Consider the following 22,396-nt stretch of genomic DNA (forward strand, 5'->3'; position numbering starts at 1 on the left):
GTCCATGGGCCAGAAGGAAAGCGGCAGCTTCTTCTGCACATTTTAATCAGCTCACGGGAGACCCTGGAACATGGGGCGTCCTCTGTGAGCAATGGTTTGGCGGCCAGCAGGAACTGCCAGGGCCGTGCAACTGCCAACCTGAGCCGTGGGAACCGCTGTCACTTGCGATAGCGCTTGCCCATGCGTGGAGGAGGAGGGTCACGGAGTTAAAAGACGGAGGGGGCCCAGACGCGCCCACACAAGTATGGTCACCCCAATAATCCTGCTGGTACAAGCGAATGTGTTGATGTGGCCAGAACAACTTCGGGGGCGTGGGGCAGGGAGCACTCCTGGAGGCTTAGTCCTTTGATCGGCCTTCAAGGCTTTTCACACACGGGTTCCATCTTCCGAGATGTCCTCTCAGCCTCCTTTTAGGCAGCCTGCATCCAAGGGTCCTGGAGTATGTCTCACACCTGCCCCTCGACTCTCTCTGTGCCTTCACCTACCGAGAATGCCCTTTCCCAGTCTGTGCAGATCCAAAGCCTACTCATTATTCAGGGCCGGGTTCAAAGATCATCATCTTTTTAAAAAATTATATATACATATTTTCATTGATGTCAGAGAGGAAGGGAGAGGGAAATAGAAAGATCCATGATGAGAATCATTGATTGGCTGCCTCCTGCACGCCCCCTATTGGGGATTGAGCCTGCAACCCGGGCAAGTGCCCTTGACTGGAATCGAATCTGGGACCTTTCAGTTCGCAGGCTGACGCTCTATCCACTGAGCCAAACTGGCTAGGGCACTCATCGTCTTCTTCACCTTTGATCACATCTAACTCTCCCTGGCAGTGACACCTCCCTCCCTGACCTCCCTGGGTGTTTTTTCTTTCCCTTTATATCAAGCCCAACTTCACACTCCTAAGGGCAGGAGCTGGGTCTTACTTTCTGCCCGCTATGGGCTGGCCCAGTTATTTTTGTGATAAATGAGTTAACGGCATGTCTTGGGCACACACAGCCTCCAGAGGTTAGCTGGGGGCCGTACCGGGGCCGTGCCAGGACGCTAGGAGTGATCAGAGACCATGACCATATTGTCCCTGTTCCCAGGAGGGACAGGGATAGGGATGTGACTGATGGAGTGTCTACAGGACCCCACGTGTCCAGCCAAAAGGTCCAGAAAACAGGCTCCACTTTCTCTTTTCCATTCAGATGTTTTCCTTTCGGGTGGCCAAAGCCTGAGACAGCTGAATCTCTGGGCGCTCGACGGGCCTCCCCATTCCCAACTTTCCTGGCTGCTTCCTTCCAAAACTGTCCAGATGAAAAGTCCCTGAAGAGACTCCAGTGCTTAACGCCGAACACATGAGCCCGAGAGCAGAGATCTGGGTGGAAGCAAACAGCCAGCTGTTGCCAGGTAGATGTTGTCTGTTACACACATGCACACCCAGCTAGCTCGGGCGGGCTGGGAGCAGAGCCTGCTTTCACACGGGTCCGCCTTCACCTCTCAAAGACGGTGACAGGTTTCGGAGAATCTCCCTCCTACCAAGCCAGCGATCCTCCCTTTCTGCAGGATCCAGGAGAACTGGAAGTGTCTGGGAGCAATGTGGCTTTCAAAGGGAGCCCAGTGCACGCGTTTGATCTACACGGGGTGCTGTGCACGCATGTGCAATCCTCCTGAATCACCGGGCTGCACCGAAACACGCCCCTCACGTACGGAGCTGGGATTTACGACGTTGCTTTGGGACACACACACACACACACACACACACTCACACGTGCGCGGCTTTTGAGTTTTCTGCACACACAACACATGGAGAGGTGAAGCTGGGAGTCCTGTGATCTCCCTGAGGCTCACACCCAAGTGTGGCCTTGGCAGCGTCGGAGGCCATTGTCATATTTTCAACAAGCGATCACTGTTCTCGGGCGGACTATAAAAACGTTTCCCTGAGCTCATGGTGAATTGCAACAGGAGGAAACACTCCATCACGGGGAAGTGACACTAATGTATTCTATTAGATTTTCTTATCATGTTAAAGAGCGTATTAAAAGGAAATGTTTGGAGAAGGGATGCCATAACGTGGTATGATGGATTGGGAATTCCTAATTTGGAAAAAATGCGCTAGGACGACATGATTGATGGGAGTGACCTACTTTATTTTATAGGAAAGTATGAGTTGCCTCGGGCGCATTGGTACACATATTTGGAAAAAGTTGTTTTTTTTCCACATTAAGTTTTTATTAACATTTTCAAAAGAGCAGAAACACCATAGAAGGATATAAGCTGCGACTTGTCAATGCAGATGTGTTTGCAGTCATTTGCTGCTTAGAAAAATGTCCTCCCTGCTTGGAAGGGCTCCTGACAGGGAGAAATATAACACCCTTTTCACTGATAAAAAAATGACAAGGCAGAGCCTGTTTTTTGTTTGTTTGTTTTTTAAAAAAATATATATTTTATTGATTTTTTACAGAGAGGAAGGGAGAGGGATAGAGAGCTAGAAACATCGATGAGAGAGAAACATTGACCAGCTGCCTCCTGCCCACCCCCTACTGGGGATGTGCCCCACAACCGGTGTACATGCCCTTGACTGGAATCGAACCTGGGACCCTTCAGTCTGCAGACCAATGCTCTATCTACTGAGCCAAACCGGTTTCGGCTGTTTGTTTGTTTTTAAAGCACAAGTAGATCTTTTGCAACTTGGAAGTATCCCTCTCTAAGAATGGTTCTCATTTCATAGAGGCCCCCTCTGCCACCGTTAGGCCACAGAGAGCACACGATGGAGGCCGAGTTGACCATTTTATTTCTTCGTTAAACACTACGGCCCAAAAGCTGAAGATCTGGAAGTCGGGAACTCTTGGGGTGCATCCCAGGAAGTGGAAGAAATCGTGGAACCTCTGGCAGAGGGCTGAGCAAATATCCTGTTACCATGAAAATGATGTGGCCAGTGCGTTGAAAAACTGAAGAAATGCCCATGATGATGTTAACTGGAGAAAGTAGAATGTGAAGAAGAGATATGTATTAAAAAGGGGAGGTGGAAGAATATATGGGGACACGTTTTCTGGAGGGAAATGTGTGTCAGTTGTCCCCCAAAGCCTTAGATTTCTGCATGCCTTGGGACCTCAAAATTCCACTTCTAGAAATTTCTCCTAAAGAAATAACCACGATATTTGCAAAGATTTAGGCAATAAGATGTTCATTATAGATTTATAATATTGAAGAGTGGACTCAACCTAAATGACTGAAATTAGGGATTGCTTGAATAATTTCATACATTTAATACAGCTGTCAGAACGATAACATAAACTCATAATGTGGAAATGATTTGTGGTTTATTAAGTAGGAAAAGTGGGTTGGAAAACATGCATATTATGATGCTATTTGAACAGCCATAAATACATATAGTGTACTTCACTAGATATTGTTATATACAATGATACTCTTCTTTATTTATAAGTATGCATACTATATATTCCCCCCCCCCAAAAAAATGTAAATAATGACTACTTCTAAAGAGTAGATTTCACAAATACCGTTTGTTTCCTTTTATGTGTCTTCATTTTCTACAACAGACACCCTTTACTTCGGTAATAAGTAAAGCAGTTTTTAAATGGAAAATGCAAGAGACTCAACTGATTACCCAGTAGAAACAATAAGAGAGTTCACAAGGATTCCCAGATGCAAACTAAATAGTTTTCTCTTCTAACAGTAATAACAAGTTGAAAATATAAAATGAAAAATTATTGCATTTGCTATAGCAAAAAACAAAACAAAGCATAAATCACTCACAGAACCAAAAATACAATGACTCATTCATGCAAGAAATATCTAAAACTTGTGTAGAAGCAAATATTACAGCCTATTAAAGAGAATCGAAATGAAGGAAATTCTTGCATTTTTGCTTGGGATACTTACATAGTGGGAAGATTTCAGTTCTCCCCCGAATTCGTTTATAAGGTTCATGCAATTCCAATTCATCTTCTGATGAGCAGAACTGGCAAGTGGAAGGGCCTCAATAAGCTTCCAACTTGGCCTTAGACTTTCCCACCACTCCGAACGCTCAGTCCTGGGCCTCTTGACCCTAGTGAGGTGAGGTCCGGCCCAGCCAGCACCAGGCAGTGCTGGGGACACACCTCGCTGGGGACAGTGATGGCCACGGGGCCAGCCTGGGAGCTCCTCAGGGGAGGGCCGGGCCATAAACACACACACACACACACACACACACACACACACACATACACAATGGCAAGTTGATTCTAAATATTATCTGAGAAAATAGGTACATCAGAATTGGCAATTTTTATAAAACAAAACAAATAAATAAAATGAGAGGGCACTTGCCCTACTGGCTTTTAAAAGATATTACAAGGTCAGAGCAATGAATCATTATGATAATGCTGCAGGAAGACCGAATAACTTAATGAATAAAATAGAAGGTAAGATAGGATAAAATAGAATAGTGGGGAATAGAATGCATACACGGGATCTAGTATGTGTTAAAGGCTATACTCTCGTTCATGGAGAAAAGCTACCTTGTTCCATAAACAGTGTTGGAATAATTCGTTATCCATTTGGAGTGGGGGGCTGGAAGTGGATTTCCACCTCATGCCACATTCACAGAAAAAATGTCAAGTTTATGAAAGATGCACACATTTAAAAAATTATAAAAGTTGCCCAAGAACCTGAAGAATAATTTCGTAATCGGGGGAAAGAACAAGACCTTTCTTAACAAGAGGTAAACACCTGAGTCCATAAAGGAGAAGCTTATCAATTTTACCTGCATAAGGATTTAACCTGTTGAGACGGGAAACAACCCCCCTCCACAGATGACAAACTCAGGGGAAATGTAACTTGTATGACAAGCAATCCACCAAGGGCTTTCCTCCATAAAGTGTGGTTTTAAAATAAAAAAAAGGCTCATCATTCCAGTAGAAAAATTGGCGAGACACGAGCAAGATTTACACAGAAAAACTACAACTACCCACTAAACACACACACACACACACACACACACACGAGCTGCTCAACCTCAGTAACCATCAGTTTAAAATCAGGGGAAAAAATACTTTCACTCATCGCCACTGACATTTTTTAAAAGGAATGATAGTATCCACGTAGTGAGGGTGTGAAGACGTATATTTGATTCAGCTGTTCCAGTTCAGGGGAGTTCCTCGGTGGAAATAGTCACGAGATGCCCCACTGGCTGCTGGGATACTGGGATATGGAAGGAGGAGGGAGATGTGAACCCGGATGGAGGGGAAGTCTGGGCGGCAATGTACCCCTTAGGATACATTAGAAGCAGAGGGGAGGGGACTACTTGTGTATCGAAAAGAATGTCACAGTGGGCTGTCAATGGTGGTCCGGTGGGGGGCCATCCTCTCCGACTTTTCCCTCTTCTGTCACATTTACATCTTTGATGATCACGTGTGATTTGAATAATAAAAAACAACACGCGTCTGATGGATGTGCCTGGAGGAGGCAAGGAAGGGTGACAGCACAGGAGCCCCAGAGGCTCTGGGTCTCCTGTTGCCAAGTCTCCCGCTGCCCTCAAAGAATCCCTCCCCCAAAGGAGCCCTGAGCGTGCCACGTGCTGCCACCTGCCAGGTTGTGACCCCATCCCCCGCACTCTTGGCTGGGAGGGGCCCACATCGGTTTAATGGGTTTCAGGGTGGGGCCTGAACCCACAGCAGTGGCAGGGCTGCCCCAACCCCATCTCCAGGGGCTGCTAGCCAGTACCTGTGCCAGCTTGCCTGCCTGCCTGGGGCTGGGGAGGGCGTCTTGGGAGGGACTCCACGCACCCACCCTCAGTCCACGGAAGCCAGCTTCCCTTGCTGGAGATTGGCCGTGGCCAAGGGCACTGTGGAGTGTTTGGTCTTGTCGGGATGACTTCCGACCCCTGGCTCCTGCTCTGGTGTCTGGCAGGCCTGGCCTCCTCCCGCAGCTTCTGCTCCTTGGCAGCTAAGACTGGTTGGGCTGATTCTCTGGGGGCCCCGGGGAAGGGCACAGAGCTGAGCATCCTCAGAGGGTATCATCCTGCCCAAGAAAGCCTTCTAAGCTCTGGAGCCATACAAGGCATACGTTTGCCTGGTTCCCACGGCGCTCCCACAGTCTAGCTGAGTGCCTGGCACATAGCAGTTGCTCAATAAAAGTTTGCCAGGTCAGTGGATGGGCTGTGAGAACCCAGCGGCCACCTCCTGTCCTTCTAGAGCTCACGCTGACCTGAGGCTGTTCCTGTCACCACTCCTGACACTCTTGTCCTACTGTAACATGATGTCTCTAGGCCCTGAAGTGACCCAGCCCCTGGAGGGACCACCGTGTTCTTATTTCCAGAACAAGGTGCTGGGAGAACGGAGGCCAGCTTTCTCTAAGAGATGGAGAGCCACTGGCTGCAGAGACGGGCAGGGGGGTCTCCACACTTCTGTTCCCGGGCCACCTTTCTAGCAGTTTCGCCAGCCTCAGCATCCCCAAGAACCGGACTCCGCCACGGCTCCTAAGGCCAGGGACCTGGCTGTTCTGCTTCTCTGTCCCAGCACGTGGCGTGGTGCACGCGAACAGATGTGGTTTTCTCCTGCAGCAGCTCGCTGCAATAAAAATCAGAGGCTTAGAGTTGATGGTGATGTGATAGGCCGTCACGTTCCTCGCCGGACACCCAGAGGCTGAGAAGACTTGCCCAGGTCCACCGAGAGACAACGGGAGACCTTCGGCCAGGATGCAGGAGCTGGTCTGCAGAGGTCAGCCAACACGGGGGCCAGCTCACGTGACTCGGCTTGGAAACCGGAGGGACCCTGGTGGGCGCCACACCTCACACACCAGAACCCCCACCCCCCGCACGGGCTCGGCCAGGGCCCAGTTACGGCTGGGAGAGGCACGGTGCGCTCGTAATGTAGTCATACCTATCGCAGAGATCCCGAAGCGACTTAACTGCGAGATAATTACATGGGCCTCAGGACTGGGAGATCAAGGATTCCTATCCAACATCCCGGGATGCTCTTAAAAATGGGTTTCACCATAAACTGCAGGTGGGGTGGGGAGAGGCAAGGTTTCCGAGCCAGGACACCGTGTTTCAATTCCACCTTTTATGTCTTGGCAGCATCGCTTCCGTGTGTAGCCATCTCCCCGTAGACATTAAAACAACATTAAAGGAGAGGAGAAGAGTAACGACGGGCATCCATCCATATGCAGAGCGCTCTAACTCGATGGCACCCGCGGGCGTGTGTCGCCTTGTTTCGAGACACGAAGCACGGCGTGAGGGCACTCTCACGGTCAGCGATTAGCATCGTGGCCAGTAAACGTGCGAGGCCCACACCATCCTCTGAGCTCTTCTGTCCTCCCCCAGCGTAGTGTATCCTTCCGGGACCCCTCTCTGGTTTAGAGCTAAGTATTCACTGTAACTACAGATGAGTGTGTGAATAAACACACCAGCAGGCAGTGTTTTTCTTAAACACGAACAGGATCATGTGATGTATTGTTCCAGAATTTGTTTCCCACCCCCCTCCTTTTAAAGACCTTTCCACGATACTAAACATGGAGCCACCTCCATTTTTTAAATAGCTGTACAGTTTTCTGTGTAGCATCGGAATGATTTTACATCAGTCTCCCATTGAGGGGCACTTAGATCATTTCCAATTTTTCAATATTACAAATAGTGGACACACACACACACACACACACGGCTGCAAGCTCCCTGCCTCTCTTAACAGGCTAATGAGTCTTTTAAAAAAATATATTTTTTTTATTGATTTCAGAGAGGAAGGGAGAAGGAGAGAAACAGAAGCATCAATGATAACAGGAAATCGTTGGCTGCCCCGTGCATGCCTCACACTGGGAATTAAGCCCGGAACCCTGGCTTGTGCCCTGACTGGGAATCGAACCATGACCTCCTGGCTCATAGGGCGATACTCAACCACTGAGCCACACCAGCCGGGCCCGATGAATCTTTTTATTTATGTCAGCAGACGTCCTACTGGGGAATGTTCTCTTCACCACTCCGTGCCCGAACAGTGCCTGCTCAGCATAAGTGCATAGTAAATATTGGTTGAATGACTACTTGACCGGCAAGGGAGAACATAGCTGAAAAGTATTCTGACGATGAATGCTTGTCTGAAGCCTGCATTTTACAGAGGGGTCTCTATACCCTAATCACATCCGATCCCTCAGCACAATCCTGTGAGGTTATTGGATCCCGCATCGTTATTACCCCCGACTCACTAATGAAAACAGCATCAGGAGGGAAAACCAGGAGAGTTTATGTGGGGGCATGTTAAATAATAGTTGTCTAGTTTCCCAACTAGTCCTCCAAGGCAAGGACCGTAATTCACTAAGTCTTTAACCCTGCTAATTGCAGGTCAATTGCAAATTTCCTTACGCATGGTAAGTGCACAAAACGGGCTGAGTGAATGAATACGTGGCTCTAGGAGGTCCGATACTTCTGGGGGCACAGGGCCTCCTCACCCCCTTTGCTTTCAAAACAGCAACCACGGGGCCCCTAGTCAATCCACCATCTGAGAATGGCCTTTTCTTTCCGCCCCAGGGTTGGGCTTACGCTTCCTCCTCTCTCACTGCTGGGTCAAACCACCTGACATTCCTTCTCCGACGTTGATGCACCTTCTACATTTTCTTTCCTGTTCTCGTTGGAATTGCGAGTCTTGTCCACCTCTACTCCCTTCAAATAAGATGAAACGTCAAAAACAACCAACTAGCCCCAAGCAAGACGGAGAAGTCAAACTCATGCCCTGATTGCAGTGAAAAGGGAAGACGAACGATTCCAAGTGGAATCAGGTCTAGGGTCCTTCCCCTTGCACAGGCCCCATGGGCCCTCAGGGTCTCTCTCTAGGTCTTAACCTAATTCCTTTATCCTGTCAACTCTCAGGGCTTCCAAAACGTGTTTGTTTTCCATTGCCAACAAGCATTCACTCTATTTTTTTTCTGTTTTATTATAACAACCTGGATCACAACACCTATCGGATTTTATTGCACTTATTTATTTACAAGATAGTCTTTTAAACAGTGAGTTGCTTGAGGGAAAATATCACGAGGTATTTTTCATTTTTAAATCCCAAATGCCAATATAATGCCTGGCAGCAGAAAGCTGGTATATTGTCTTTTTTTTTTGGAGGGGGGAGCTTTCGTTTCCTCCCATTTTTCCATGGCACACAACCACAATAATTCAATACACTTATGTTCCTACCAAGCTTAAAATTCTGTGTTTTTATGAGTAGGCGTGTAATAGATTTTTGGGGGAGGACAAATCTGGAACCTTGACCATTATTTATAACATTGTTCCTAGCAAGTACAACATGCTGAGTCCTAGACAGTGATTCAGGAAGAAACTTGGGGATATCATCTTTACGAAAGTTACGACCTTTGCTCATCCTTCCTGACTTAAGCTCAGATTCTTGTTAGGCTCCCAGTGACCCTCACCCCTGTCAGAAAATGCAAGTCATTGAAAAAAGGAGTCTGGAAGATGATGAGCCCCAGCAGCATCTTAAGATCGCACTGCCTTCTCAAGGACCAGCCCTCTTGGACGTAACTGCAGGCCTGCAAAGGGTGTTTTGTGCTGGGGAAGCTGGTGTCCTGGGGGTGGGGCTGGGTGGAGGGAAGCCTGGTATCCCTTTCTGTAAAATTCTAGGTATTGTGTGTGTAGCTTTTCTTTTTTTCCCTTCTTCTTAGGTCTTTTGCTATAGTATTTGTCCAAGATTCTTTCTTTTTTCTTGATTGAGATATAAAAATGTACAGGAAAACACATAGGTCTAAAGTCTGAGGAGTTTTGGCAGCTGTATACATCTGTGTTACCATCACCCCAGTCAAGATACCCGCCCCCTCCCCCCAAAATTCCCTGACTCACCCAGAGCCCTCTTTCCAGTCAATCCTCGCCCAGGGCAACCACTGTGCTGAATTTCAGTGACAAACTTCATAGAAACAGAATCACCCATAGCCTGTTTCACCCTTCCTTTACTAGGACAATGATAACAAAAAAGGTTTAAACAGAATCTATTTTTTTCCCCCCAAGATGTGGGAATTTAAGTGACCATTACTTCTTTTCTTATCTGGTCTAATATAAAAAAATAGATACACATAATTTTATAATTATGAGACAAAAACAAAAGTTTGTGTGTGTGTGTGTGTGTGTGTGTGTTTATGGAGTGAGGGGATGTGGCTCTTGTGGAGAGTGAATAAGTGAGGTACAGAATGAGTGTGAGATGGAGCCCCGGCAAGGCTCTTGGTCCCATCAGCTCAAGGTCAAAGACTCCTCAAGGCATTTCCTGTCTGGATTCTTGGTTATTCTTTTGGATATGGAACCCTTTGACCAAAGGATTCTTCCAACCTCAAGCGCTTCCCCTTGGATCTTAGCAAAGAAGAAACATCACCTAAAGCCAGGGTTAAAAATTCTATTAGAATCATGAAAAAATGCAAATGATTAAACTTTAAACTTTTGATCCCACATCTGAGTTTCAGTGAGGTGCATAAGGCAAATGGTGATAGAGCAGAATATACAATTGCAGATAAAATCTACATATACTCTATGGTCTCTGACTATACAGATAAGGGGCAACTTCTTGTTCTGTTTCCTTTATGGCTCTGCCACACAGCTGGGTGCCTGTCTCCATGGAGAAAGAATGGGCAGAAGAGAGGCATAAAGCGAAAGTTTTGAGTCCCGAAATAATATTTGCAGAAACACTTTACACAAAGAGAAAACAACCTAGCAATTTCACAACAGAAGGCAAGGCCTAACTCCGCTGGTTAAATGGTCCCATATGTGGTGTCTGCAGAGCCCGAAGGCTCAGAATGGGCCGGCCCGGGGCTGGTGCCAGAGCTCTGGGTGAGCTGGCTGGGCAGTGAGCACATTGTTTAACCTCACCGAGCCCGTTTCTGCCTCTCCGATCTGGAGCATTCACGGCAATATCCATCTCAGGGGGCTGATCAGAGAGGTGACGAAAGGGAAGTGTGAGCAAGGCCTTTGTAAATCCTACACACTCCCTGATGCCAACTGTGTATGATCCCTTCTGGGCGGAAATGGACGCTCAGACAGAATGAGGGACCCAGGCTCTAGTCCTGTGGTTTTTGACTTTTAGGGGAACTTAGCAAAGTTTTATCTCTTGCTTCAACCTATGGCCTCCAACTTCCTCAATGGGGCAAAGGGAGTATTTTGAAGGAAATAAGAGATAGGGGCATGGGGAGGGGGTGTGGGAGTCAGACAGACCTGGATTGGAATCCAGATTCCCACTCTTACTAGCTGTGTGTGTGACCTTGGCTGAACCCCGGAACTTGTCAGAGCCTCACTTTTTTTTTTTAATCTGGAAAGTGGGAATGAACCTGCCTTAATGGATTGCTGGGAGGACAGATGAGGTAGGTCCTCAGACAGGCTCGAAGCACAGGACCCGGGACAGATGCCATCCACGATAGAAAAGGTCTGTCACTCATGCAAGATGCCCCGGGGACCAAGGAGCGCCTTGTTCCTGGGAACCCTAAGCAGCTGCCCCTTCAAACGGGGATCACGGGAGCTCCGAGCAGGGGCAGAAACGTGGAAACTCCGACGCCAACACGATTCGAATAAAGTTTTCAGCCACTGGGCACAGGCATGATGGATCACCTGGATGGAAAAAGCATTGCAGCCGGGCCAGAGGTGCCAAGCCGATCTGGGGGAGGTGCATGCCCACATGGCTGGCACCAGGATCGGCTTCTGAAGGGCTTGGCATCCTATGTGTGCTCAGATGCCTCCCTGGCAGCCAGGCCAGGAGGCTGCCTCCCCTGGGGAAGGGAAGGAGAAGGGAAGGGTCGGTGTTTTATTTTAACAGGCGAGGGAGGTTTCCCACGTCCCCATCCCTAGTTGGTCTTAGCACAGACTCTGGGAGTCCCATCACTGGTCAGGGAAGGCAGGGAGGGCACAGCCTGCATCTGCCTCCAAGCCCACAAAAACCTTTAGCCAAGGCTGAGGATCCCACTAGGTCAGGGGCGGGCGGCTTGGTCTCTGGTTGAATCTGGGGTTTTGCTGGAAGTGGGGAGCCCAAACCTCTTGCTGATGTTTTAACCAAATGTCACTGTTTTGTTCTGCCATTGTTCCCCCGCAGGTAGGGGGGGTGGGGAGAGGGGACTTCAAGAAATAAACAGCCCCCAGCCCTGACTTGGATTTCTTTTTTTTTCCTTCCCTTTCCCCTTTCCCCTCCATAGGCTGCATCTCTATGCGGCTCCTGCCTTTTAAAGCAGCGAGAACGTAGGGGCATCCGAAATGCCAACTTCATCTCCCGGCCCTCCTGGCCCTGCCCTCGCCGGAGCGCCCGCTGCCTGCGCCCTTCAGCTCGGAGTCCCCATGGGGAGCGGACTGGGGTTGGGACCATCTGATCTGCAGGCGCTCCCAGCCCCAAGCACCTCTCCCCACCCCTCCACCCCATCCCCGCTCCCCGGGCGAGGGGTCAGGAGGGCGGGCAGCTGGAGCGGGGACTCGCCGCGCCCGGAGCCCGGAGCCCGGAGCCCGGAGCCCGGAGCCCGGAGCCCGGAGCCCGGAGCCCGGAGCCCGGAGCCCGGAGCGCGGAGCGCGGAGCCCGGAGCCCGCATTGCGCGGAGGCCGATCCGGCAGCAGCGCGGTGCCCGCAGCCCAGAAGCCGGGGTGACGGGCCGCGCTGTGCTCTCAGCCGCCGGGGTTGAGCATATGCCGCGCACCCAGATCCATTTCTAATTCATGGCCCGGGTGCAGGGACCGTCCGGGCTCCGCACAGCCTCCCCCAAACCAAAACCGCCTTAGCCGCGCCGGCCGGCGGGCGGGGAGGCGGCTCCCGGCCGGAGCGCGGCCCCCTGTCCCCGGGGAACGGGCGTTGGGAAACCAGGTGTCCGAGGGGACCTGCTGTCCCTCCCCGCCCAGGGGACGTCGCCCCGCCTTCCCCTGGTGCCCAAATGGGACTCCTCCTGGGTATGTGTTATAAAGACGTCGCGGAGGGTAAAGTGGTTTCGATTAGGAGTTTATAACGTTGCGTTCAAACGATCGAGTATGGACTTGCAGGGAGATTAAGGCGCCCCAGATATTTTTACACACACACACACACATAAAAAATGAAATATATGGAAAGATAGGTCCAGAACCATAGACAACACACAACCCGTTAAATACGTAATATCATACTAATGGAACATAGGAACTGGCTGTTCAATCCATGTTAAATACCACGTAGGAGGGAACCATACAATACAGAGTAGGTTAAATAACAGACAATACACACGGGCTATGTGTATGTCGTGTGTGATAGGTCACATGCACAGTCAGCAGAATGCCGTCCTTTGAAATAAGTAGTCAAGGTGGTGTAGGTGGGTATCCCTGAGCCTCAGCTCAGCACGGGGCACCTGGGAAGGAGGGGGGGGGGCGCACAAGGGTTCCCCCAAGTCCCTGTGCCTCCCAGGTCCCCACACGTGTCGGGGTGGATGGAAAGACCCCTAAAGACCGAGTTCCCAGATGATCTTTCTCCCAGAGGTCACGCTGCAGGGGGGTCAGGCCCCAGGGCCCCCGCCCCCGCGCTCCCCGCACCCCTAGCCCCGAGCTGCAGGTGGGTCGTGGGAGCCGAAAGCTGAAGGGTCTGTTGGTCTGTCTCGGATGCACACAGCGCCTCTTCCAGCGCAGGCTGCGGAGGCCGTTTGGAAAGGGAAAGGAACCTTTCTCTGCCAGAAGCCTGGAGTGCTGCGGTTAGGAGCCCGCGGAGGGGCCGCGGGGGGACCCAGAGCAGAAGCAGAAGGCGCGGCGAGCCATCTCCGTGCACCGCGCACCAGTCCTGCAGCCCGGACCCGGCTGCGTGCGTTCGCTCCCCTCCCGGCGCCGCCCGGGAAGCGGAAAACCGCGCTGGCGGGGAAGTTCCCCTAACGAATGGCCTCGCTGGAGAGGGGAAATGCAACGGAAAACAGCGTGCGTGTGAATTCCTTCTTCCCCCGAGTCACCCAGGAGCGGAGCCGCACATCCATGGCCTGGAAAAGGGGGTGCGTGTGGAACGGGGGATCTTTTCCATGGGGGTGCTCAGGGCCCCTCCTCGAGGCGGCCTGCAGACCCCGGACCCGCTGCGGAGACGCCGGGCGCACGCGGCGGGAGCGGGGAGCAGGGAGCGGGCCGCGGGCCGCAGGCGCTGCGCGAGCCCCGTTATTTGCAGTCCCTTTAGCTCTCCGCTCCCGGCCTCTCCCCTCCGGAGTGTTAGCCAGGCCCCGCCGTCTGCAGGCTCTCACCTCAGAGTCAATATTATCTCAGACGGGCACAATAGGCTGGAATGAAAAGCTAATATTGAACCAATGAGGTCCCTGCCCGCGCCGCCCGCCGCCGCCGCGGTGCCACCCTTTGCGGCGCAGCCCCGGGCGGGCGAGCGGCCCGCGGCCGGCTAAGCGCAGGGCGGCTGGGGTCCGGCCTCTCCGGGTGCCTGCCAGGATTGGGGGATTTGGAGGGATGCACACCGGACCCAGCGGGGAGGTCTCAGAGGCTCACCCTGGCCTCGATCGCTTACTCGCAGGCTCCTGGAGGTCCCTTCGGGCCTCCCTGGGCCTCTCCCCCCGCCGCCAGAGGCTGGCCGCGCAGCCCTGGGCTCCCGGGGCCAGAGGGGGAGCCACACACGGTGCATCCAGGAGATCAGCCGCAAATAAGGGAGCGGGGCCGGTGTCCAAACCCCGGGAGGCAGGGGCCCCGAATGTGAATGTGGCAGGGGAGAGAGGGCAGCTGTGGGCCGGGACTTTCACTGCTCGCCCTGGGGGCTGCCTGGCCACGGAGGCTGGCAGCTGCCTTATGGGAGGGGGTGGTTCCCCGACCACCAGCCGCTGCCCGGGCTTCTGTCTCCCTAGCTCATTGAAGGCAGGTCAGGGCTAGGGACACAGGTTGATGGCCAAGTAGCTCTCCTGCAGGTGCTGGCTTCCAGGGAGTTCAGGCCCTGCTCCTGCTTTTCTGTCCCGCAGGGGACGGGGGTGGGGATGGGGGTTGGGGGGACAGGCACCCTTCCTGGGCACAGGGGGGTTTCAGGGCTGCTCTGAGTCGCCCACAAGAACAATGCCAGGGTGTGGATGCAGGGAGTCTTGGTCTCGGCCTTGGAGCGCTGGGCCATCCCCCCTCCTTCACGGCCTCCAAGTGGCCACTGCGGGTCCTTTTGTCCCCACCAGGGCGTGAGGCCCCAGGAGGTGTCTGCGGAGAGGCCAGCCTGGGAAAAGCGCCTGGAGGGCAGTGGTGGGCAAGTGGGCTCAAGCAAGCATGGAGTTATCCCGGAGGCCTGGCCTGCCAGAGCCTCCCCACTGAGACGGTTTGGGTGCCCGTCTGCCTGCCAGGGCTCTTTGCCCTCTTTTCGTACTGGCTTGAATGCAGGAGTTGGCAACTGGGGGAGGGGGCGGCAGAGGGGAGAAGGAACTGTCCTAGGATTCCCCCTGGAGTAACTACTACTGCATGGACGGCCAAGAGGTGAGAGCGTTTTGTGTAACCTGAGCCTCAGTTTCCTCATCCGCAGAATGGGTATCCTAACCCCTCCCACACCAGATTGTGCAGTTCCCTGCGATCCTGTGAATGGGCAACCCCGCTTTTAAACGCTACAACTGGGCACAGGCGAGTGGGATTGTTCTTTTAAGTCTTCCCCACACCCTCCCGACTTCAGGGAGATCCTTGGAGGCCCAGAGAAAAGGCGTGCATCCCCTTGCTAAGAAAATGGGAGGCTCTGAAAGAAGTGACAATTTCCCCAAAGAGGGGCTGATGGGAGTCACCCCTGGTGTCCAAGGTGGACTGCTGTTCGTAACCCCAAGAAGCTCCTCCTTAAAGGTCTGGACCCCAAGCTACCAAACCGGAACTGCTTCAGATGAGGAGACTTAGGAGGCGGCCGGGGGAGTCCGAAGGTGCGTCCCTTGCCTCCCTACTCCACCCGCGGCCCTGGGCCGGCTGGAAGCCACCTGTCTCCGGGAGCAACAGCCAGGGCCCGTGTGGCCCAATGGAACCGCCGCTTCTGGGGCCCAGGAGGGGAACTGGACAACAGACAACGGGGTGAGGGCCGGCGCAGGGGGTTGGAGCTGTCTCCACCCTTGTCCTGGCAGTTGCCAGAGCGAGAGCCCTCACATTCGCGAATGCCTGCCTGTCTGTCTGTCCGTGTCTGTCTGTCCCTCTCTGTCCTTCCTTGCGCCGAGACTTTCACGTAAAGGCAGGTGAGGCGGAAAGAGATCCTTGGACCCGGGCAGGTGTGAGGGTTGATGAGTTTCAACGTGATGAAGGAGGGATGACGGTCAGCTCCTGTGTGCGGGCCCCATGCATCAGGGCGGGGTCCCTCGTTCTGCAAAGGGATAGACCTCCGGAGACCCAGCGGCTCAGAGGCGCCTGCTGCCTGCAGCCTGGGCCTCAGAGGCGGGGCTCAGGGCCCAAGATGAACGCCGCACAATCACGCGATGGACGTCGCATGGGTTTTCCAGCGAACCCGGAGCCTATGCCACGGCCTCGCCTCGCCGGAGAAGCCAGGTTACTCCGGACCGACCGGGTCCACACACCCCAGGAGGAGGGGAAGGGAGAGGGCGCCCTGGGCCAGGCGGGGGCTGGGGCGGCCTCCCCGTTGGGCGATGGAACTCCACCTCCGCAGTAACCGCCAGGACCCATCTCCGGGCGCCCTCGCCGGCCGCGAGGGGGCGCACAGCTGGGCGAGTCGCACCGCACAACCCAGCCCTGCGGACTCCACCCCAGGGCAGGCCTTAGGGGCCCATTCTCTGAGCGATCTCAGTTGGGCGGTGCGACCTGGGACCTCAGGCTGCTGCGGCCCCCTGTGTGCGGGGTAGCCGGCCATCGCGCTGGCACCGGGCATCTGGACCGCTTCGTCCTTTTTGGAGCAGAATCTGCCCCCGGTTATTGCGCCCCTCGGAAGGAAGCCCGCCTGCGAGTGGGGCTGGGATTCCTGCGTGGATGGATAGGGACAGCTGGAGCTGCTGCAGGGGGCAGGGGCGCATTGCCAGGTCGTCCCCTCCACTCTGTGGCCGGGGAGCCTCCTTAGCCTTCCTCTCCCTGCCCGGACTGCCCTCCTGCCAAGAGCGGAACCGTGGGGCGCAGCCCCAGCACCCCGCGCACGGCCCTGGGCCTCGCCACTAGGCGCCGCCACTAGGCGCCGCTGCGCGCCCGCGGATGCGGTCCCAGGCCGCCGCGCCCGCCTAGCGATCCATCTGCCTCTGGGGAGGAGGCCAGACAGGGATGTGACACGACCATTTCAAACATTTTAAGGCTTTCGTTTTTTCTTTCTCCCCCCCCCCACCCCTCCGCTGCCCTGCGCGTTCGGAGAGGCTCAGGGACTGGGCATCGGAGGGGGAGGAAGGAATTCTTAGCCGGCCCCAGGCCTCCCCATGCCAGGACACCTTTCACAAGTTTAGGGCCGGGAATGGGCTCACCCTTCCCTGAGGGCCTCGCTCCCCCTGCCTGGCTCTCAGTGCGGCTCAGCCAGAGGGTCTCAGCAGCTGGGAGCTGCACAGGGCAGGGTGCGCTGGGTGGGCTGGACCGCACCAGGCCACAGCCTAACAGTAGTCTTCCATGAACAGTGACCATGCCAGGCATTCGCTCACGCACTCCTCTCAACGACTGTTAAGATATTGACGTTTCCTTTTCACGGATGAGAAAACCACCGAGGCTCAAGAACGCAAAGGTCACACATGCAGAGACCCCAGCTAGCACCTGTGCACACACGCATGCACCCCGGACCCCCAGGCCCAGCACTGCTATTTGCTCCTCCAAAGACAGGCAGCCTGGTGGTTTGGGGCGACCCCCAGAAATCTTTGCCGTTCAGTGCCCCCCCACTAACCAGGAATCCAGGCCCCTCTCACCTTCACACCTTCCTAGGGAAGTCCTGGGCTTTTAGGGAGCATGGAGATAGATGCTCATGGCAGGAGCTTGAGGCCAGCCGTAGTTATGTTTGTGCAGCCTGATTCTTGTTCAGCCTTGAAGTCCAGCCACCGGCCCTGGAGGGGGGCAGGTGGCAGTAACAACAGCCACATCAGGGAAGGACAGGATGTGACTTTTACTGCCGCTCACGGTGTGCTCGGCACCGCTGCCCACTCTGCGTGGCTGGTCTCCCTGGCAGCCCCAGGGGCCAAGATGCTCTTCTGGGCTCCCCTTTCACAGCAGAGGGAGCAGAGGCACAGAAAGCTTAGGTGACTCGCCCAAGTTCACCCCGACCGACTTTTTTTTTGGGGGGGGGAAGGGAGCAGGATAATAAGGTATAACTTCTATTGGGTAAACATCACCCTTTGTCACGGTACAGTTAGTTCTACGAGTTTTGAAACATGACTACTACAGACATGCAATTACCGCGAGAAAGCAGAGGGATCTATCACTCTCCCAACAGGCCCCGCTGGCCGTATTTTGACAGAGGACAGCGTGGACATCCCGAGGGGTTGCCACGTTGCCCACGATCACGGGGTCGGTAAGAGCCAGATCCAAGATTAGAACCTTCACTATACGTCTGCTGGACTGGCTGCCTGCAGCGCGTGGATTCCTGAGTCTACAGAATGCTTGGGCCACGGGGAAAGGGAGCCCCTTGTTCCGTCAGAAAGCCCCCTTTCCCGCTACACGCTGCCTGTGCAAGCCCTCACCTTCCTAGGGCGGCTAAGGAACAAAGAGGGGCTGGATGCCGCGAGGCCTCAGCCACCAGCAACGTGCGCTGTGCGCAGCTGCCAGGCCAGGGACTGGAGGCCAGAGGCCAGACTGTCCCCGGGCCCTGGCTGCCTTCCACCTGCCAGTAGGTAAGGAGTTACTCTCCTACTTTCCTAGTTAATTCTCCCCCACTCCCCCTCCCCCACACCTGCTGCCTCGCCTCCGAGGAGCCTAGGAGCAGCGGGGCTGCACAGACCTTCCCAAGCATCTCCAGGCTGGGCGCATGAATTAGCATAGATTAGCCAGCTTCCAGGGCTGCCCAGTGCCTCCCCCCATCCCCCACTGCCTAGAAACCCACTTTCCCCTTTTGGGGGTCCAGGTGAGGCGTGGGGCCAGTGGGGAGGGAGGCAGAGGAACTGGCAAGTCCTGATCCTGCCAGGAGGGCGGGCACCAGAGCCCACAGCTGCCACACCCATGCCCACCGCCCAACAATTAGAGTCCCTGGGGCAAAGCTGACCCTCTGGGCAGGATTTGTGAGGCCCCCTGGCAAAGCCGACCCTCTCGGCAGGATTTGTGAGGCCCGGTCAGCGGTCAGCGGGCCGTCAGCAGTGGATGTTAGCGGAGACCTGGCTGTGAGCTGCCTGGGCCCTCTGCCCCTGGAGGGAAAGGCTGAGGGGTCTGGGCTCCCAAGAGACTCCAGACACACTCTGGCCAAAGAGGGGTAAGGGTTTAAAGGGGTGCCCACTCCCCCTTAGAGCTCACCCCGAGCGTTTTCAAAGAGGGAAACACCCTTAGGAATACACACCTTGAGACACCGAAGGATGCCCTCAAGGTCATCTGCTCTCATATCCCCACCAAGGTCACTATCACTAACTGCACAAGGAGTGGTCACTGCCAGCCTTGCAGCCTGGGGGTGGCTTTTAGTGCGCCCCCCCCCCGTTTTCAACGTGGAAGCTAAGGGTCAGTTTGGAGGGCCTCAGGGTGAGCCTGACCCGCCAGCCTTCCCGAAGAGCCGTCCACGGAGAAGGAGAAGTGGGCTCTCTCCCTTCCACCCCAGGATCTTACAGCCGGCCCAGGCTGGGCGTTTCTGTCTGGCACTGGAAATGGAGGCCTGACCTCTCCCTCCATTCCAGGCTGGCTGGCTGGCCCAGCTGAAACACCTCCACCTCCCAGGCAGCTTAGGGGTCTGCGCAGGCTTCGCTTGTTGGGGTCTCTGTCCCTACAGCCTCCTGGAAGGAGGGGGGTTCTGAGCTAGAGAAAATATTTGTGGGGGGGGGCGGTGGTACAGGCCCCAGAGAGGAACGTCTTTCCATACACTGCATCCCAAGAGGTTGGATGGAACCTCCAACATCCCTGGGTATGGGAGAAGGAAGGGGCTCAGAGGGCGGCCTAGGAAGGCTGTGAGTACCCAATCAAGACGAAAACCCAGCCGGGACCCCTGCCCACAGCTGGTGTCAGAGGTGTGCAGCCTGAGGCGGGGGCAGGTTTTTTTGTGTGAGGACAAAGCTAAAAGCCACACCTGTCTGGTGTGTGAACGTGTGTGTGTGTGTGTGTGTGCGTGTGTGTGTGTGTGTGTGTGTGAATCTCCCAGGGAAGGGAGGAGGAGGGGAGGGGGCAGCACACAGGGTCTCTGTGGGCCCCTCACTAAGGTCAGGCGCCTAGACAATCCCAGAAAGTGCCCTCCTAACGCCTCTCTCGCCTGGAGAGTTTTCTGGAAGGGCTTTTTGGATTCCCTCACCCCAACAAACCATGCCTGTAATAAAGTGGAGAAACACACAGCCGGTAAAACCAGAGAAGGACAAGGGAGACCCAGGGTGGGGAGGGAGGCAGGTGAGGGAGAGGAGAGACAAGGCCTAAGAACTGGGCCCCTCCATGGATCAATCTGGTGTCGGTCTGCCTGCATCACATGACTTTGCTCTTCTCCCCCATTCCCCCCCTCACCCCCCTTCTCAATCGACTTTTTCAGGGTCTCACGGCAACCTAGTCACCAAACACAGGCATCTCTTCATTCTTAACAGAAATGACACGGGCTCCCAAGTCATGATTTAAAGGATGCCAGATTTCTTTTTGTCATTAATTGTAAAAGTGCAAAATACCTGCTGGTACTTCATTTTTTTTTTCTTGAAGAATGTAATTGGCAAAAAAGAAAAAAGAAAAAAAAGAGGCGGCTGATGAATAGATAATAGATCTTTAACCACCAATAAACAGAGAGCAGCGCCAGCAGCCTGGGGGATGTGATCATAATTATGCCTCTGCGAGAGCCAATGGGGATGAGGGAACGCGGCCCTAAAATCATCCCAAAACCTAAGGCGAGCTCGAAAATGCGGACACGGCCTGGAACCGGAGGTGCGATCTGCAGTCCCCGGTTGTGAGCAGCCCTAGGTCTGCACAGCACCCCGCCCCTGGGACAACAGATGGCAAAATAATAATAATAATAATAACAACAACGGCAACAATCATGGTAATTGTAACACTCACAAAACAACAGCGACAACGGAAAGATGAGAGCAGCACCTCACAGCTTCTCCCCTGTCCTTGGAACCTCGCCCCCATCCCACAGAAGGAACTGGTTTTGGGGAATGGGGTGTCCCAGGAATCGTGAGCCTTGGGGGCGAATAGGAAGCTCACTGCCCCAGCAGAGCCGTCCACTCCGTCTTAACTTGCAAACAGGAAAGCAAGCCGGATCGCAAACGCAGCGACCCTGAGACCTCGGGGCTGCGCGAGCATCCTTCCCCCCCCCCCCCCACCATGTTCCCTCCTCACCTAGGAGACTGCCCGCAATTTGGCCATGGGTGCGGGTAGAAAGGACCCAACGGTTCTAGTGGTAACCCTCACCCAGAACCAACCCCCGCCCGCCCGCTTACCCTCGAGGTGCTCCGGGGCGAGCCCAGCTCCCCTGACCCGGGGCCGCGGGGGCGCAGGGGCAGCAGCGGAGCGCGGGGCGCCAGAAATCCGAGCGCCTGTGCGTCCATCCGTTCATCCGTCCATCCGTCCGTCCGTCCTACCAGCTCGGGGGGATCTGGGAGGCCGCTGCGGAGGAGGCTGCGCCGGCCGGGGACTCTGCAGGGACCCGGGTGCCCGGAGGGAGTGGTGGTGCTGGAGGAGGAGGAGGAGGCGGTGGCTGAGCGGGAGGAGGTGGGGAAAGAGGAGGAGGAAGAAGAGGAGGAGGAGGAGGAGAAGGAAGAGAAGGAGGAGGAGGAGGAGGAAGAGCGGCCGAAAGAAGAGGAGGAGGCGCAGCCGGAGCGGGAGCCCGGGAGCGAGTGAGCCGGGCGCGCGGGGAGAGGGCGCGGCGAGGCCGGGCGGCCGGGCGGGCGCGGGAGGCGAGGCGGCGGCGGCGGCGGCGACTCCGTTCCGCTCTGGGCCGGGATCCAGGCGTCCGGGTTCCCGGGCGCTCGCCTCCCTCTGACGCACTTTAAAGAGTCTCCCCCCCTTCCACCTCGGGGCGAGTAATAGCGACCAATCATCAAGCCATTTACCAGGCTTCGGAGGAAGCTGTTTATGTGATCCCCGCACTAATTAGGCTCATGAACTAACAAATCGTTTGCACAACTTGTGAAGAAGCGAACACTTGCATGGATTGTCCTTGGACTTAGGGCGCCCTGCCCGCGCCTTTTGCAGAGGAGAGAGAAAACTTTTTTTTTTTTTGGCCTCCCCCAAGAAACTCCCCCCTCCTTCCTCCCCGTTTCGAACTCCGATCCCCCCCCCAACCCCACCCCACGCCATCTCGCAAAAAAAAAAAAAAAAAAAATTACCCCAATCCACGCCTGCAAATTCTTCTGGAAGGATTTTTTCCTCCCGTCTCTCCAGGTTGGGCGCGTTTTGGTGCAAGATTCTCGGGATCCTCGGCGGCGTTGCCTCTCCCTCCCCCTCCCCCCTCCTTTC

General features: G+C 54.5%; 2 long non-coding RNA genes across 3 annotated transcripts; both read right to left on the reverse strand.

Moving 5' to 3' along the window:
- Positions 1 to 2,552: 2,552 nt before the first annotated feature.
- LOC123652399 lies at positions 2,553 to 22,372 on the reverse strand. 2 transcript variants are annotated; one of them, XR_006741730.1, is made up of 3 exons: positions 22,267 to 22,372; positions 21,379 to 21,610; positions 2,553 to 2,954 (listed from the first exon to the last, which is right to left on the reverse strand). It is a non-coding gene; the product is annotated as an uncharacterized LOC123652399 (long non-coding RNA). The 2 variants fall into 2 exon arrangements; XR_006741731.1 differs by lacking the exons at positions 2,553 to 2,954; positions 21,379 to 21,610 and adding exons at positions 10,182 to 10,564; positions 11,558 to 11,956 and having other exon boundaries at positions 22,267 to 22,362.
- Positions 18,113 to 21,277, reverse strand: LOC123652400. Its single transcript, XR_006741732.1, has 2 exons — positions 19,072 to 21,277; positions 18,113 to 19,032 (listed from the first exon to the last, which is right to left on the reverse strand). It is a non-coding gene; the product is annotated as an uncharacterized LOC123652400 (long non-coding RNA).
- Positions 22,373 to 22,396: the final 24 nt, after the last annotated feature.

Source organism: Pipistrellus kuhlii, unplaced genomic scaffold, assembly GCF_014108245.1.
Source record: "Pipistrellus kuhlii isolate mPipKuh1 unplaced genomic scaffold, mPipKuh1.p scaffold_m20_p_15, whole genome shotgun sequence".
Taxonomy (NCBI): domain Eukaryota; kingdom Metazoa; phylum Chordata; class Mammalia; order Chiroptera; family Vespertilionidae; genus Pipistrellus; species Pipistrellus kuhlii.